This window comes from Pan paniscus, chromosome 12 (genome assembly GCF_029289425.2).
Source record: "Pan paniscus chromosome 12, NHGRI_mPanPan1-v2.0_pri, whole genome shotgun sequence".
Classification (NCBI taxonomy): Eukaryota; Metazoa; Chordata; class Mammalia; order Primates; family Hominidae; genus Pan; species Pan paniscus.
In genome coordinates, this window is record NC_073261.2 from 64,119,790 (window position 1) to 64,137,762 (window position 17,973).

The window sequence follows — 17,973 nt, forward strand, 5'->3', positions numbered from 1 at the left end:
GCATGAAACTTGCTGAGGCAGCAAAATGCCCCTGCAGTGGGTGTCAATTCATCATCCCCACTTTTCAGCCGGCAAAGAAATCCAGAAACAGTTAAGCTGCATGTTGCAATTTCTTAAAATAGAACTTCCTAGTTTTAAGTTTCATCAAGCCTTCCATTGGTTTTACAGTATTATGCTTATGTCCTTCCCTCTCACATTGATTCTCCTTTTAATTATATTTTCTTCCTCTTTTTTTTTCTTTTTCACATCAGATGGATAATGTGCCGATGCCATAACAAGGTTTGAGGGAGGCACAGCTCACACGGGAACGCGAAAACCCAGGCATGATGCTTATGAACTACAGAAGGATCACATTGTCCCAGTGTTCACACTACTTTTAGGAGATTGCCCTCTGTGTGGAAAAGCTGGCCTAAGAAAGCTCTATGTTAACTTTGTTGCTGACTTTGATAATGGAGGCCACCAGACTGTAATTAGTCAATTTGGGCTGTCGTAACAAAATACTATAGGCTGAGTGTTTAAACAGGAATTTACTTCTCATAGTTCTGGAGGCTGGAAGTCTAAGATCAAGGTGCCAGCAAGTAGGTTCCATTCTGAAGCCTCTTCTCTTGGCTCACAGGCAGCCATCATCTTGCTGTGGGCTCACATGACCTCTTTGTGGTAGGAGAACAAACCCTCTGGTGCCTCTTCTTATAAAACGCCAATCTCATTATGAAGGCCCCACCCTCATGAGCTCATCTAACTCTATCTCCAAAAGAAAATACTACCGTATTGGGGGTTAGAGCTTCAACATGTGAATTTGGGGTGGGGGGGTATAATTCAGTCCACAGCATAGGGTCTGTTTCCCAGTCTCAGCCTTTGGGGCAGTATCTTCAATTTCCAATCACATGATGTGAATTGACAACCAAGACCACAAGTTATGACTTAAACTCCACAAAGTTTCCCTCTTACATTCCATTACTAGAAACAAGGAAGCATTTTAAAAACTATTACCCTAGTTTTTTGCAGTCCTCTTAAAATACTTCACCAGATAGTAGATAGCAGCATTCTTTTGTATTTTGAAGTTTCTGCAGCATGGTCTTCTAAAGAAAAAGAGCTTCAGGCCAGGCGCAGTGGCTCATGCCTGTAATCCCAGCACTTTGGGAGACCAAGGCGGGCAGATCACCTGAGGTCAGGAGTTCGAGACCAGCCTGGCCAATATGGTGAAACCCCATCTCTACTGAAAATACAAAAAAAAAATTAGCAGGTGGGCCAGGTGCGGTGGCTCACTCCTGTAATCCCAGCACTTTAGGAGGCTAAGGCAGGCAGATCATGAGGTCAGGAGTTTGAGACCAGCCTGGCCATCATAGTGAAACTCCATCTCTACTAAAAATACAAAAAATTAGCCAGGCATGGTGGCGGGCGCCCATAATCCCAGCTACTCAGGAGGCTGAGGCAGGAGAATTGCTTGAACTCAGAGGCAGAGGTTGCAGTGAGTCGAGATTGTGCCACTGCACTCCAGCCCGGGCGACAGTGCAAGACTCCATCTCAAAAAAAAAAAAATTAGCCAGATACGGTGGCGGGTGCCCGTAATCCCAGCTACTCAGGAGGCTGAGGCAGGAGAATCGCTTGAACCCAGGACGCAGAGGTTGCAGTGAGCCAAGGTAGTGCCATTGCACTCCAGCCTGGGCAACAGGAACAAAAACTCAGTCTCAAAAAAAGAGAGAGAGAAAAAAAAAAGAGCTTCATACTAGATAAAGGACAAAGATGACAGTAATTTCCTCTTTGTCACAATCTAAAAACATCACAAAATGCTACATGTTAAAATACATTAAAAATACACGACTTTCTTTCCACCCTTTGATATTTTCATTTATGAGCTATGATTCATAAGAATGCTCTGTCACTGGAAAAGCACAAAAATCAAATTCACTGTGGCATGTTTACGATTACTACTAGAAAAATATATGGTGTTGATTCTCTAGGTGATTCTTATTCCTTTGGTCTTTTTCTGCTTTCCTCTTCCCTGTGTTGTTACAGTGTTGATTGTACAATCATTTACAGAACAATAGTAAATAACGTCAGCTAACATTTGGGGAATTCTTAACATGTGCCAGCCACTTGCCAAGTGTACATTCCCTCTCTCTTTTAATCCTCCCGAAAGCCTCATGAGGTAGATATTATTATCCATGAAACACAAAAAATATTAAATGTTAAGTACGTATAATTGTCTCCCTGCTCTTCAATTTCTAAGAAGGTAGATTCCTTGGAGGGTTCTTTATTTTACTTAAGGGGTGCTGCTGGGGACAGGACGTGGAAAAGTGAAGGGAGAGAGAGAAGGCTAAATTAGAATAAAGAGATGAAGACCCGGAAGGGCTGCGGGAGGGGGGCAGATTAAGGGGTGGAAGAGGAGAGTAAGGAGAAAGTGAAGGCAAAGATGAGGAGCTGGGAGGAACCTGGCAAGGGCTGGCAGGCTCAAGAGGAGGGGAAGGTGTCATGGCCACAACAGAGGGGAGGCGGATTTGTGTGGAAATAGTGGGACATTTGGAGAGGATTTTTCAAAGTTCTGGTACGTGAAGTATCACTTACTCTTTCTTCCATATCTCCAGGAAAATCTCAGCATTGAATCTGCCATATTTTATCTAATCCAAGATGTGAATGACTGTAAGATAGAATCAATGGCAAGATACATCATTTTTGGGCATGGTAGTACATACCTGTAGTGCCATTACTCGGGAGGCTGAGAGAGGATGATCTCACAAAGCCCAGGAGTTCTGGGATATAGTGTGCTATGATGACTGGATGTCTGCATTAAGTTTGGCATCAATATGGTCACCTCTCAGGAGCAGAGGACCACCAGGGTGTCTAAGGAGAGGTGAACCCAGATTGGAAACAGAGCAGGTCAAAATTCCCATGCTAATCAGTAGTGGGATGATGCCTATGAATAAACAGGCACCCCAGCCTGGAAAACTCATCTCTTTAAAAAAAAAAAAAAGACACATCATATTTTAGGAAGGAAGAAAGGTATGAAGGAAGAGAATTACCAATTACAAGCGCCCATCAGTTCAAAATGTGTCCCAATTTCAAAGAAATACAATATATTATACTTTAATCCTTTCACAGTCAGATTTATATCTTTTTGTTTTGTTTTTTAATGTGTCATTATCTGGCAAGGCCAGATCTGAGCTGCCCAGGAAGGGTCTGTTATACTTCAGTTACACCCGTTTTACAAAGGAGAAAAAGGCAAACTGCACCTGCCTTTTCCATGTGTGAGTGTTGGGCCCCAGAGGCTGCAAATGCTTGGTTTTGCTCCTCAGCGGCCTCCACCCTGAGCTCAGTCATCCAGCTGAAAAAGACAATAGGAAGCTACCTATCTAACTAAAATTGGTATCCTTATTAAATCCTATGGCAAATTCCTGTGATTTTGTGTTACCTTTGGCATCTTTTATTTTATTGTATTTTATTTTTGAGACGGGGTCTCGCTCTGTCATGCAGGCTGAAGTGCAGTGTGCTGCAACCTCCGCCTCCCAGGTTCAAGCCATCCTCTCACCTCAGCCTCTCCAGTAGCTGGGACCACAGGCACACGCAACCATGCCCTGCTAATTTTTTGTATTTTTTGTAGAGAGGGGGTTTCACCATGTTGCCCGGGCTGGTCCTGAACTCCTGGCTTCAAGTGATCCGCCCACCTCGGTCTCCCCAAGTGTTCAGCCTGGCATTGGCATCCATTTTTAATCTTCCTCTAACACATCCAAACTCCTTGAAAAAGCTTAAATTCTCTCTCTGGGCTTTGAGATGTAAATTTGCTATCCTGTTTCCTCTAAAACTCAATAAAGCCTCCCTTTATGTGGGACAGATAAGCTTTAATTTGTTCTATTTACAAGACATAGTTTGAATCCAGCTATCCTTTTAAACTAGTGAATGTTATGTGTCTCATGGCTAGTTTTAAAAATCAAAGCTATAGGGCTGGTGTGGTGGCTCACGCCTGTAATCCAGGCATTTTGGGAGGCCAAGGGGGTTGGATCAATTGAGGTCAGGAGTTCGAGACCAGCCTGGCCAACATGGTGAAACCCCATCTCTACTAAAAATACAAAAATTAGCTGGGCATGTTAGCGGGCACCTATAGTCCCAGCTACTTGGGAGGCTGACGCACAAGAATCACTTGAACCTGGGAGGTGGAGGTTGCAGAGAGCCAAGATCATGCCACTGCACTCCAGCCTGGGCGACAGAGGAAGACTCTGTCTCACAAACTCCATCTCACAAACTCCTTCTCACACCAAAAAAAAAAAAAAAAAATCAAACTATAAAGGCCTTACGTTTGTGTTTTTATGTATACATGTGTATGTATCTGTGTTTCTATATTGTCTACATGGTACCAAATTGACTTGTAAGTAAATGAATGCTCATAAATTAAGTAAACAAAACCAAAGTGCTTTTCAAGTTCATATGACTTTTTAGTAATCTTTGGTGAATAAAAATAATATTGGTTTAAGTATATGAAATTGAAACTACTAGAAATAAGGGAAAACAATCCTGTATAGTAAGTATACAAAAAACCCAAGATGTTTTTGGTGAGAAAAGAGTTATAAAAAGGCATAAGGACATGTGTTTTTGTTTTTAAAAAATACTTTTGTCTAGTTTTGCAGTTAAAAGTTGTTTCTTTTTCTCTCTCTCTCTCTTTTTTTCCTTTTTCTTGAGACAGGGTCTTAACTCTGTCACCCAGGCTGGAGTCCAATGACACATTCTCAGCTCACTGCAACCTCTGCCTCTCGACCTCAAGTGATCCTCCCACCTCAGCCTCCCAAGTAGCTGGGACTACAGGCACACATCACCACACCTGGCTAATTTTTGTATTTTTTGTAGAGACAGGGTTTCACCATGTTGCCCAGGCTGATCTTGAACTCCTGGGCTCCAGTGATCCTCCTGCCTTGGCTTCCCAAAGTGCTGGGATTATAGGCGTGAGCCACCACGCCCGGCCTTATTTCAAAATTTTAATGATATACATAAAATTGAGTGAATATAGAAAGTTGGGAAAAGAAAGAGAATAGAAAAAATTTCGTACCAGGTTAGGTTATAAAAGGCTTATGGAAATCTTGTGTGGTCAAAGCTAATTAAGAATAGATGAACTTATAAAGTTCATAAAGATGAGCTTATAAAGTTGTATTAAATTTAGCTTTAGTATCAATACACTGAAACATGGGTAAATTTTGGTTTTCTCTTTGAACAAAATTTTTGTGTACTACTAATAAAAGATAGTAAGCCGGGCACAGTGTCTCACACCTGTAATCCCTGCACTTTAGGAGGCCAAGGCAGGTGGATCACCTGAGGTCAGGAGTTCAAGACCAGCCTGGCCAACAAAAACCCTATCTCTACTAAAAATGCAAAAATGAGTTGGGCGCAGTGGCAGGCACCTATAATCCCAGCTACTTGGGAGGCTGAGGCAGGAGAATCGCTTGAGCCTAGGAGGCAGAGGTTGCAGTGAGCCGAGATTGCACCACTGCACTCCAGTCTGGGCAACAGAGTAAGACTCCGTCTCAAAAAAAAAAAAAAAAAAAAAGGAAGGACAGAAACAGATTCTGTGTACTTTATTAGATCTTTTAATTATTTGAATATTTGTCTCCTCTCTATCAAAAAGTAAAGATTTTTGCTTTTTAAAATCTTTTATAAATAAATTACAACTTTGGCTAAATGACTATTGTTTTACAGTGACCTGTGATCCTATTGTGATACAGTGTTTTAAACCTTTTAAACCTTTCCTATTTTGATGAAGTGTTTTCAAGCTTTTACATATTTCACAGGCTTCCCCAAATCAAACTTTATATTTAAAATTAAGTGTTTTCAACCTCAAACTAACTTTGAGATGTTCAAAGGGGCCCCTGAAGCATCCAAAAGAGAGCTCATAAGCAGGCCTATTGGTACGTTAAATTATATGGGAAGCACTGTCAAATAAAAAATGATGCTCAGCCTTTTTTTGAGTTATATTTGTATGAACATGTCATTAATGTGTTCAAAAATTGTATGCAAATCCTAAAAATCTGACATGTTATCAACTCATAATTATGGCGATTATGTAAAATTGTTGCAGACCACAGAAAATAAACAAGTTTTAAAAATCAATTATTTATTTAAGTATGGCCATTTTAAGTCCTGTTGTCCACAGTTAATTGCTTTATTTTGATACTTTTTTTCCTGAAAGCTCTTTGCAAATCCTAAATGTTGTGTCTTCAAGAAGGTTTGTGGAAAGGATGGAAAGAACTCTGACAAATACATGTTTCTGACAACATTGAGATCACACCATTGGACTAGGCAAAAAAACTTCAGAACACTAAAAAACAAAACAAAACTAGAAAACCTGGACTCGTAAAATCGCCCACCTAACATCAAGCAGAACAAGAACTAATTAGATGGGACTGAACTGGTAGAAGACTGAAATGATTTTTTATGACTTTTTTTGTTTAACATATTGCTGATTTTTATGTTTTGTTTTCCAGAATTAAGAAAACTTTTTTCTTCTTATTTAAGGCTATTTATAGCTTACAGCAATTGAGTAAAGTGTACTTTCATAACAGATTTAAAACATTTACCTCTCTCTCTACCTAATCTCTCTAGAATTTGGAAACTATTTGTGAGTATTCTTATTTTATGACAATATAGTTATTTGCGTAAGTTCAGTAAGATTGTTTTCATCTGCCACAAAACACAATTGGAAAAACTGGTTATTTTACCAAGGCTTTAACTAGAATGTCATATTTTGAAATATGATTAGACTGCTTTGAGGGACTGGGGTTGACTTGTATGGAGCCAATAAAAAGCCCTTTGGAAAGACTGGCCTGGTACCTTGTCTACACAGTACTCTAATAAGGTTCCTAACCTTGAAGTAAGTAAAGAATGTCACTTTCTGACAGGCCGAGGAACCTCAAGTTATTTGGGGGACCTCAGGAAGAGAGAAATTCACTCAATTTGTATTGGTCTTACAGTCTTTGGCTTAACTCCTAAGCCTCAAGTGGCTTTTAAAAGACTAATTTGACATTTCTTATGAAGTTTCAGCAAAGCCAACTTAACAAGAGCCTGTATGATGAGTCACTATCGTTATTGCATTTTATGCAAATAACCAGGCCAAGTTAATGAAACTAAACTTATTTTACAGGTAAATTAGTCTTGCTATAAATATCTTTGGTAAAAATGAGAAAATGGCGAGAGAAAGCTTATCTTTCAGAAGAAAACTATAGTGCGTTAGATTCTAGCCCTGTCCATTTGTTTTTGAGGGGTTTGTTGTTGTTGCTGTTGTTATCCGGGCCGAATCCAGAATTTCAGTTTTCTCCAATATCTGGCTGCAGCTCTCCAGACTAATGTTTCCAATTGTTCTCCCATCCTTCTGACTTGGAATCACTAGAAATTAAAACCGTCTTTTCCCTAATGGCCTACAAGCTGAAGCTAGTCAGCTTGGCTTTGAAGAAAAATCACCACAACAACTTGTATTTGGACAAATGTTGTACATGCAAACTGCAAACCAGAAAAATCTGTCAGATTGCCACTAATCTTTGCAATGGACTGCCCTCCAAACTCTAGAAAAACTAGCTTATAGACTACTCCAGACATTAACCTTTGTTCTTCTGTTTCCACAGAAATGCCTCTTATTAAAGACTGCCCGCATCATATATAGAGGCATAGCTTTGACAACCCATCTGCAACACCGTCTTCTAGAATGATATACCACTGCTTAATTGGACTGGCCTATTCCCTGAAATGTGAGACTGGTTTAATTGGGCGTGGGGGAAAGTGCTTAGGTTTGTTCTTTTCTATGTGCTTATTCTCATCCTAATCTGTGTTATTTTCTCCCTTTGCAAATTTCTTGCCACTCAATTACTAACCTGATTTCTCTCTCCATAACTACCAATCCTATTTTAATAGGTAAAACTTCCTGAAAATAAAATTTCAAATGGGAGACTAAAAGAAACCAAATATATTTCCATATTTCACCCCAAAATATACTTTTTTTTTGAGACGGAGTCTCGCCTTGTGGCCCAGGCTAGAGTGCAATGGTGCGATCTCGGCTCACTGCAACCTCCACTTCTCAGGTTTGAGTGATTCTCCTGCCTCAGCTTCCCAAGTAGCTGGGATTACAGGCGTGCGCCACCACGCCTGACTAATTTTTTGTATCTTTAGTAGAGACGGGGTTTCACCATGTTGGCCAGGCTGGTGACTCCTGACCTTGTGATCTGCCTGCCTCGGCCTCCCAAAGTGCTGGGATTACAGGCATAAGCCACCACGCCTGGCCCCAAAATATACTTCTTTGACATATTCTGAGATGGCTATTCAGAAGACCTGCAGAAAGGAATAGCCCTGAAAAGCTGCCTTTTGTAGGAGAGATTTGCATTTATACAGAAAAATCTAGGTTAGTGAAATGAACAGTCATGCTTCCTCTGAGTGCCTCCACCCATCCTTTGTCCAGATCTAGAAAAGGTTACGTCAACCACAGGCTACCATCTATCCTTTTTGAGGGCAGCTCCGAGACTGTATTAGTCCATTTTCATACTGTTATAAAGAACTGCACAAGACTGGGTAGTTTATAAAGAAAAGAGGTTTAATTGACTCACAGTTCCACATGTCTGGGGAGGCCTCAGGAAACTTACAATCACGGCAGAAGGTGAAGGAGAAGCAAAGATCTTCTTCACATGGTGGCAGGAAAGAGAGACTGAGCAAGAGCAGGGAAAAGTGCCTTATAAAACCATCAGATCTCATGAGAACTCACTCACTGTCATGAGAACAGCATAAGGGAAAATGCCCCCATGATCCAATCACCTCCCACCTGGTTCCTCCCTCGACATGTGGGAATTATGGAGATAACCATTCGAGATGAGATTTGGGTACGGACACAGAGCTAAACCATATCAGAGACGACCTGAGATATTTCCATCTGCATAATAAGACAGCTTTTGCTTGACATCCTCTTCCATAACCTGTGCTGTCACCTCCCCCAGAGCCCAGGGAAACTTGTCCCCAGGCCACTGGTCTTTGGACTCATTCATTTTCCCTGAAAATCATTTACTGCCCCTCAAAAGAATTATCTCCCCACTCCCTTATGAAGAAGGGTACACAAGCTTCTGTACCCTACTGGGTTATTGGGTAATCATTCTCTCCTGTGATTCCTTGGTGCTATGCATGTTAAAAAAATTCTAATATGCCCTTTCTCCTATTAATCTGCTTTTTGTCAGCTGATTTTCTGTGAATCTTCAGAGGCTGAAGGATAAGTTTTGCCTTGGCCCCTACAAGAACAATCCCTAAACTATTTTTATAATTTATGATGTTGACTTTTTGAAGAATTCAAGCCATTTGTCTTTTAAAATGTCACATTGTCTCTGTGTGTGTCTGTGTGTGTGTTTATGCCTTTTTGTTTTGTTTTGTTTTGTTTTGGACAGAGTCTCGCTCTGTCACACAGGCTGGAGTGCAGTGGCACAATCTCGGCTCACTGCAACCTCCGCCTCCCAGGTTCAAGTGATTCCCCTGCCCCAGCCTCCCTAGTAGCTGGGATTACAGGCATGCACCAACACACCAGGCTAATTTTTGTATTTTTAGTAGAGATGGGGTTTCACCATGTTGGCCAGGCTAGTCTTGAACTCCTGACCTCAGGTGATCCACCCCCCTCGGCCTCAGCGAAGTGCTGGGATTACAGGCGTGAGCCAGAGCACCCGGCTTGTTTTGTTTCTTAACGCATCATTAATCATTAAGTCCAGATCTGAGCTGCTTGGGAAGGCTCTGTTATATCTGAGTACACACATTTTACTGAAGAGAAAACCGAGTCTCAGAGAAGCTGAGCTACTTCCCTCTGGGCTCACAGCTAATACATGGAGAGCCAAGATTCCAACCCAAGTAAGCTTGATTCAGCGTGTGTGTGTGGTGCAATTTACTTGGTTCCTTTATCACCTATGCTTCCTATTAAATTGAGGTTGGGGCTGGGCATAGTGGCTCGTGCATGTAGTCCCAGCTACTTGGGAGGCTGAGGTGGGGAGGATCACTTAAGTCTGGGAGGATCACTTATGCCATGATTGTGCCACTGCACTCCAGCCTGGGCAACAGAGTGAGACCTTGTCTGAAAAAGACAGTAATGAATAAATAAAGTAAATAAATAAAGGTTGGATGATTCAGGTTAAGCCATTTTGGTAAAATGATTTCATAGGTGATGCTTTATACCATGTCATGTCAGGTGTCCCACTCTTAGTGACCTACATTTGATTGCATGGTTAAAGTTCTGATCACCAGATATCTCCCTTTGCAATTAATAAATAACTCATAGAGTAACATGTTGGCACCATGCAAATATCCTGTCCTGCATTGTTCATTTTTGTAGCCCTCAGTTCCCAGCAGAGGCCATACCCAGTAGATGAATGAGTTCTACCTTGGCAAACTATGATTGAGCACAAGCACCCAAATCTCACCAAGACACTTCCTCTAATGAATTATTCTGGAGAAATGGAGACCCTGCAGGCCTGAGAGAAAGCAGGAGAGATCCCTGGGGCAGGTGCTGAGGGCTAACACAGCTTCTCCTGCCAATGCCTCAGGCTAAGTTCCCAGACACACTCTAAGTGCTTGGAAGGAGCTGCCTCCTTTTAGAGATTACTGGGGGAGGCTACCCACAGCTTGGTAGAAGCCAGAAAAACAAAAATTTAAAAAGCTGTCATTTCAAAGCTGGGAGCAGTTTTCTGTTTTGCAATAAACCAAAGACTCAATCTCCCTTTGTTCTTGGAAAAACACCTGCCTGGTTCATTAATTTTATGCAAATATTAAGCAGGAAATGTTTGAGCTAAATTGCTTTCTATAATAATGTAATAGGGTGTCTATGCTTTGCAGAGTCAAATCTCTTCAGAATTTGTTTCCTTAGGCAGTGATTTTTGTTTTGGGTGTGTGTGGGTGTTGGGGGTGCGGGTTGTGGGTATGGCGGTGCGTGTTGCCTAAATATGGTTTGAAAATTCTCTGTGCTTGAAAACTCGCGCTAGTTCCGGTAGAGATGGGCAGCAGGGGCGCCTGTACATAATCTCGCTGGTATCACAGGGGCACCATACCTGGAAGCTTTTTCAAACTAAGTGGAAGAATCCAAGCAGACTGGTTCCTGAGCTATCTGAGTCCAAACCCTGGGCATTCCCAGAACCCCTGAAGGGACATCCCAAGTGGTGGCTTAAGGCCATCTTAGCTGGCTACAAAAGTAAAATGTGACCTCATTGTGATACCAGTTGGATGTAGCATACAAAGTGTTGTTACACCAATATGCCTGCATAAAGCTCTGCTCTGAGAAAGCAGTGTGAGTGTTGACAGTCTGCACACAGTGGTAAAAGACACAGAAAGAAGGGCACCCCTCATTTCCTGGCAGCTTTGAGAGAGAACGAGAGGGGATATGTTGAGACCAGATCCTTTCCAATTTTAAACAGGCTAAGACTCTTCTTTGGCCAGGCCTGGAAGGTGGCTATGTATGCAGTGTCATTAAAAATGGAACAGTGCAAGTTCTGTCACCTGTTGACCTGGATCCATTATTCATGGGTCAGAATTTGGCCACACTGAAGTGGACCTCTTCACTGGGATGAATACATTATCCAAAGTTTCTTGATTCCTTAAATTCCTAAATACTGTAAACCTCTTGGCAATAAAGTTTGGGAAGAGTCCACCATTCTCCACTTATTATTATTATTATTTTTTAGATGGAGTCTCGCTCTGTCGCTCAGGCTGGAGTGCAATGGCTCAATCTCGGCTCACTACAACCCCCGCCTCCCGGGTTCAAGCAATTCTCCTGCCTCAGCCTCCTGAGTAGTTGGGACTACAGGCGTGCAACACCATGCCCAGAAAATTTTTGTATTTTTAGTAGAGACAGGGTTTCACCATTTTGGCCAGGATGGTTTCGATCTCCCGATCTCGTGATGCACCTGTCTTAGCCTCCCAAAGTGCTGGGATTACAGGCGTGAGCCACCATGCCCGGCCCCACTTATCTCAAACTAACCATAAGCCCCTTGCCAAGTCACCAGGGGCAATGCAGCCCGAGGATGCGCCCTTTTTGCAGTCTTGAGTTGCACTGAGACAGATTCTCCGTGGAGAGTGGAGAGTGGAGAGTGGGCAGGTGTGATTAAAGTGCAGGGCCTGGTCTGCCAAGGTGGCTCACACCTATATTCCCAATGCTTTGGGAGGCAGAGGTGGATGGATTGCTTGAGCCCAGCAGTTCAAGACTAGCCTAGACAACATAGGGGCATCCCATCTTTACAAAAATAAGAAAATTAGCAAGGCATGCTGTCACATGCCTATAGTCCCAGCTACTCAGGAGGCTGAGGTGGGAGGTGAGCTTGAGTCCAGGAATTTGAGGCAGCAGTGAGCCATGATTTTGCCACTGGACTCCAGCCTGGGTGACAGAGTGAGTCTCTGTCTCAGGGGGGAATAAAATGCACAGGGCCTAAGACCTCAAAATCTTAAGCCCCACCTCCTCCCCATTAACTCCACCCACAAATGTTTACTTCTCCAAATAGCCAAATAATCACTGAGTGCTGAGCCTTCAAATTGACACTGATTTCATCGTAGATGCCAAGCATTCTACATGATTGAGGTTTGAGGTTGTGCACATTTTCTAGTTTTGTAGAAGACTGGGTTTTCTACATATTTTCCGTAACATTTTTTTGTTTGATTTTGGAGAGAGTGAGATCAAAATAACTTTTTAGAGACGACTTTTTCTGACATCTCTAAGAGTCGTCTTTTTCTCCATCTTCAGTTGTTTTGTGCAGTTATTTTGTACAGTTGTTTCCAATTCTTGCCCTTTTGTGAAAAGCTTTTGAAATGACTAATTGTCTTTCAATTGATCTTTAATTGCCTCCCACCAATTCTGATATAAAGTGTTCTCATTGTCATTAATTTTCTAAGTAATTTGTAACTTTAGTTTTGATTATCTATTTAACCCAAGAGTTATTTAAAGGGTGTTTTTAGTTTTCTAAGAGAGTAGGGGTGGGTTTTTTTGTTTGTTTGTTGTTTGTTTGTTTTTTGGCTATTCTACTGATTGTTCTCTTTTAGCTTTATTGTATCATGGTGTAAAGGAGTCCCTGTAATTTGTTTTTGTAATTTGTTTCAATTTTCTTGATTGCTTGATGATACAATCAAGCAATTCACATTTCTTGATGATACATGGTCAATTATCAGGAATGCTCCTTGAATGTTTGAAAATAAAAAGTATTCTCTATTTGTTACAAAATATATAATAATAACAGCATATTATAATTGTGTATAATTATAATATATAATATGTTAAATCAAGCTTATTAATTGTGTTATTCTAGTGCTTAAGCTTTTTGGTCTCGGGATCTATTTACATTCTTTTTTTGTTTTTTGTTTTTGAGACAGGGTCTCATTCTGTCCCCCAGGCTGGAGTGTAGTGGCACGATCTTGGCTCACTGCAACCTCCGCCTCCTGGGTTCAAGCAATTCTCATACCTCAGCCTCTCGAGTAGCTAGGACTACAGGCACGCGCCACCATGCCTGGCTAACTTTGTATTTTTAGTAGAGACAGGGTTTTGCCATGTTGGCCAGGCTGGTCTCAAACTGCTGACCTCAAGTGATCCACCCACCTTGGCTTCCCAAAGTGATGGGATTACAGGCAAGACCCACCATGCCTGGCCCCATTTACATTCTTAACAACTTTATTTTTTAAATATGTAAATAATTATAGACATTAATATAATATAAAAAATTATATATAACATTAAATATAACTATATATCACAATAATGAGCATATTACATACTAATAGAAATAAAATATTTTATGAAAATAATATTTTCCCAAAATAAAATAAAACAGAAGAGTAGACTTGTTTTGCATCTTTGCAAATCTCTGTAATATCTGACTTAATAAAAGACAGCTGGATTCTCATATCTGTTTGCAGTCAATCTGTTGTTATATTGCTTTGGCTGAAGTATATGAAAAAAATGGATATTACACATATATGTAGGTGGAAAATGGAGAATTTTAAAAATAGCCTTTTGGCCAGACGTGGTGGCTCACACCTGTAATCCCAGCACTTTGGGAGGCCGAGACAGGAAGATCACTTGAGGTCAGGAGTTCAAGACCAGCCTGGCCAATATGGTGAAACCCCATTTCTACTAAAAATACAATTAGCTGGGTGTGGTGGCGGGCACCTGTAATCCCAGCTACTTGTGAGGCGGAGGCAGGAGAATCGCTTGAACCTGGGAGGCGGAGGTTGTAGTGAGCCGAGATCCTGCCACTGCACTCCACCCTGGGTGACAACAGTGAGACTCTGTCTCAAAAAAAAAAAAAATAGCATTTTAAGCCAGCCTTGGTGGTGCACACCTGTAGTCCCAGCTACTGGGGAAGCTGAGGTGGGAGGATCATTTGAGCCTAGGAGTTCAAGGCCAGCCTATGCAATATAGTAAGACACCTCATCTCTAAAAAGCAAACCAAAAAAAGCCTTTTCCAATAATTGTATATATTCTTCTTTGATACTAAACTTCTAAGTGCAAGTGGTAGTTTCTTAGAAGTTATTTGCAATAGGGAATCTGAAACCTAACAATGAATATTTTGTACACTGTTACTGTGAAATCTATTGGTCTCGCTCTGCTGCCCAGGACAGAGTACAGTGCTGCAATCATGGCTCACTGCAGGCTCGAACTCCTGGACTCAAGCGATCCCTCTGCTTCAGACTCCCAAACAGCTGGAACAACAGGTACTTGCCACCACGACTGGCTAATTTTTCAATTTTTTGTAGAGACGGGCAGGGCAGGGCAGGGTAGAGATCTCTTTTGTGTTGCCCAGGCTAGTCTGAAACTCCCAGCCTCAAGCAATCCTCCTGCCTCAGCCTCCCAGAGAGCTGGGATTACAGGTGGTGATTCCTCCCCAGGCCTGTTTGTTTGTATGTTGATTTCCCCATAGTGTAAGTTTGTGAATATATATTTCTATCATTTTGCTTTATATGTCTTGAAGATATGTTGTTAGAAACGTTAAGTGTTTATGGAAATTTGTTATCGTCTTCATGCATAGTATTTTTTACCACTATGCAACATCCCTCTTTGTTAATTATAAGTTTTTGCCTTGAGATTACTTATCTGATAGTAATATTGCTATACTTTCACATTCACCTGCTATGTTTTTCTCTTTTAATTAAAATTTTATTCTTATGAAAGTAATACATATACAGTTTTGCTTTGTTTTTAAGTATAGTAATAATACTATAAGACCTCCAACAAAAAACAGCAGGACCTGCCCTACCACTGTCTACCAACCAACCTCATTCTCAGAGGCAACCACTCAAACGTTTGTATTTATTCTACATTCCTAAATAATATGCGTATACCTTCACTGACTATATAGACTTCAGTTATTCTCCTTGGAACTTACTTCTTCATAATGCTTGTTGCCTCATTAGTGACCCAAATGACAAATAATATTGAGCATCTCTTCTTGTGCTTATGTGCCATCCATATATCCTGTTTGGTGAGGGGTCTATTCAGATTTTTCCATTTATTTATTTATTTATTTATTTATTTATTTATTTATAAGATGGAGTCTCACTCTCTCGCCCAGGCTGGAGTGCAGTGGTGTGATCTTGGCTCGCTGCAACCTCCACCTCCCAGGTTCAAGAGATTCTCCTGCCTCAGCCTCCCGAGTAGCTGGGACTACAGGTGAGCACGACCATGCCCAGCTAACTTTTGTATTTTTAGTAGAGACAAGGTTTCACCATGTTGGCCAGGCTGGTCTTGAACTCCAGACCTCAGGTGATCCACCTGCCTCGGCCTCCCAAAGTGCTGGGATTACAGGTGTGAGCTACCACGCCCAGCCTAAATTTTCCCCTTTTTAAGTTTGGGTATTTTATTTTCTTACTGTTGAGCTTTGAGAGTTCATTATATATTCTAGATACAAGTCCTTTATTAGAAATATGGTTTGCAGGCTGGGCGTGGTGGTTCATGTCTGTAATCCCAGCACTTTGGGAGGCTGAGGCGGGTGGATCACCTGAGGCCGGGAGTTCGAGACCAGCCTGACCAACATGGAGAAACCCCAACTCCACTAAAATACAAAATTAGCCGGGCATGGTGGCACATGCCTGTAATCCCACCTACTCAGGACATATCTCCTTTCAGGCCTTTTATTTATTTATTTTAGGACAGGGTCTCACTCTGTCCCCCAGGCTGGAGTGCAATGACGCCATCACAGTTCACTGCAGCCTCAACCTCTTGGGTTCAAGAGATGGAGGTTGCGGCGAGCCGAGATCACGTTCCAGCCTGGGCGACAAGAGCAAAACTCCATCTCAAAAAAAAAAAAAGAAAAGAAATATGGTTTGCAAAGATTGTCTCTCAGTCTGTAGCCTGCCTTTGTTCTTTTAACAGCATGTCAAAGAGCCAAAGTGTTTCCTTTTGATTGTTTTCTGAGGTTCGTTGAAAATTACTGACATGAAGCAGATTGATAAATAGGAGAAAAGGCACACAAATGTATTTAGCATGTATACACAGGAGCCTTCAGAATGAAGACCCAAAGATACAGGAGAAATTGTCCATTTTAATGTTTCGGTTCAACAAAGTACAGACAGCTGTGAGGAAGTATGACTGGACAGAAAGAATATGATCTAATGCTAATAGGCTGAGTTAAGGAAACCCAGTATGGCCTGTGTGTCTACATTCTTCTTGGCCTCTCTGAGCATGCATTCCTTCCTCTCTGGGATGGAGCCGGGGGTCTTACGACAGGTATAAACAAGATAGGTCAGATAGTTTCTTTATGATCAGCTTTTATGCAGAAAGGTGGATGGAAAATTAGAGTATATTTTCAGGTTTTATAAGTAGCTTTGGGGAGAAGAGGTTCTGGTTTCCACGACCCACTTAAGGGAAGAGAGATTTCTAGTTTCTATGGCTAGCCTCGGGACAGAATGGGACTGAGAGATAAGAGGGAAGAAGAAGGTCAGAGAAAAACTTTTGCTTCTGAGGCTGCTGCTGAGGTCTTCACTTTGGGGTATTGTTTTCTGAGCCCCAACAGATGAAATTCAATTTATCAATTTACTTGTTTATAGATTGTACTTTTGTTACCGTTTCTAAGAAATCTTTATCTAACTCGAGGTCAAAAAGGTTTTCTCCTATGCTTTCTTCTAGAAGTTGATTCATAATCTTGGGTTTTACATTGACGTCTATGATTTATTTTGACTTAATTTTTATATATGGTGCAATGTATGGGTTGAAGTTAATTTTTTCTGCCTTATGAATATTCAATGTTCCAGCACCATTTGTTGAAAAGATGATCCTTTCTCTACTGAACTGCCTTTGTATCTTCATTGAAAATCCATTTCCAGTCTCTCTGTTCTATTCCATTGATCTATTTTCTTTCTTCACATCAGTATCACACTGTCTTGATTATTGTAGTTGCATAAGAAGTCAAAACTGAAAACAGTATTCAGCCATAAGAAAGAATGAAATCCCAACATTTGCGGCAACATGGATGGAACTGGAGATCATTACGCTAAGTGACATAAGCCAAGCACAGTAAGGCAAATATCGAATGTTCTCACTCGTATGTGGAAGCTAAAAAAGTGGATCTCATGGAGACAGCAGATTGGTGGTGACCAGAGGCTGAGAGGATGGGAAGAGAGGGATGAAGAGAGATTGATTGATGGGTACGAAAATACAGTTAGATAGAAGGAATAAGATCTAGTGTTCAGTAGTTCCCTAGGGTGATTATAGTTAACAATAATGTATACTTCAAGATAGCTAGAATAATGAATATTCTCAACATAAAGAAAAGATAAATGTTTGAGGTGATGGATATCTCAATTGCCCCATCTGATCACTACACATTGTATGCATGTAACAAAGTATCACCTGTACCCCCCCAAATACATACAACTATATCAATTTTTAAAAATACATATTTAGTATTTTTATTTTATCTTTTCAAGGATCATATATTTTCATGTCATTCTTTTTTTTACTTTTTATTATTACATACCGAAATTTTTAAAAATAAGTCTTGAAATTGGGTAATG

The 17,973-nt window shown here is 41.1% G+C and overlaps 1 non-coding gene across 1 annotated transcript; it reads right to left on the reverse strand.

Annotated features, from left to right (window-relative positions):
* Positions 1 to 245: 245 nt before the first annotated feature.
* Positions 246 to 349, reverse strand: LOC112439004 (small nucleolar RNA U13). The gene has a single exon (XR_003027312.1). It is a non-coding gene; the product is annotated as a small nucleolar RNA U13 (small nucleolar RNA).
* Between the last annotated feature and the right edge of the window lie 17,624 nt (positions 350 to 17,973).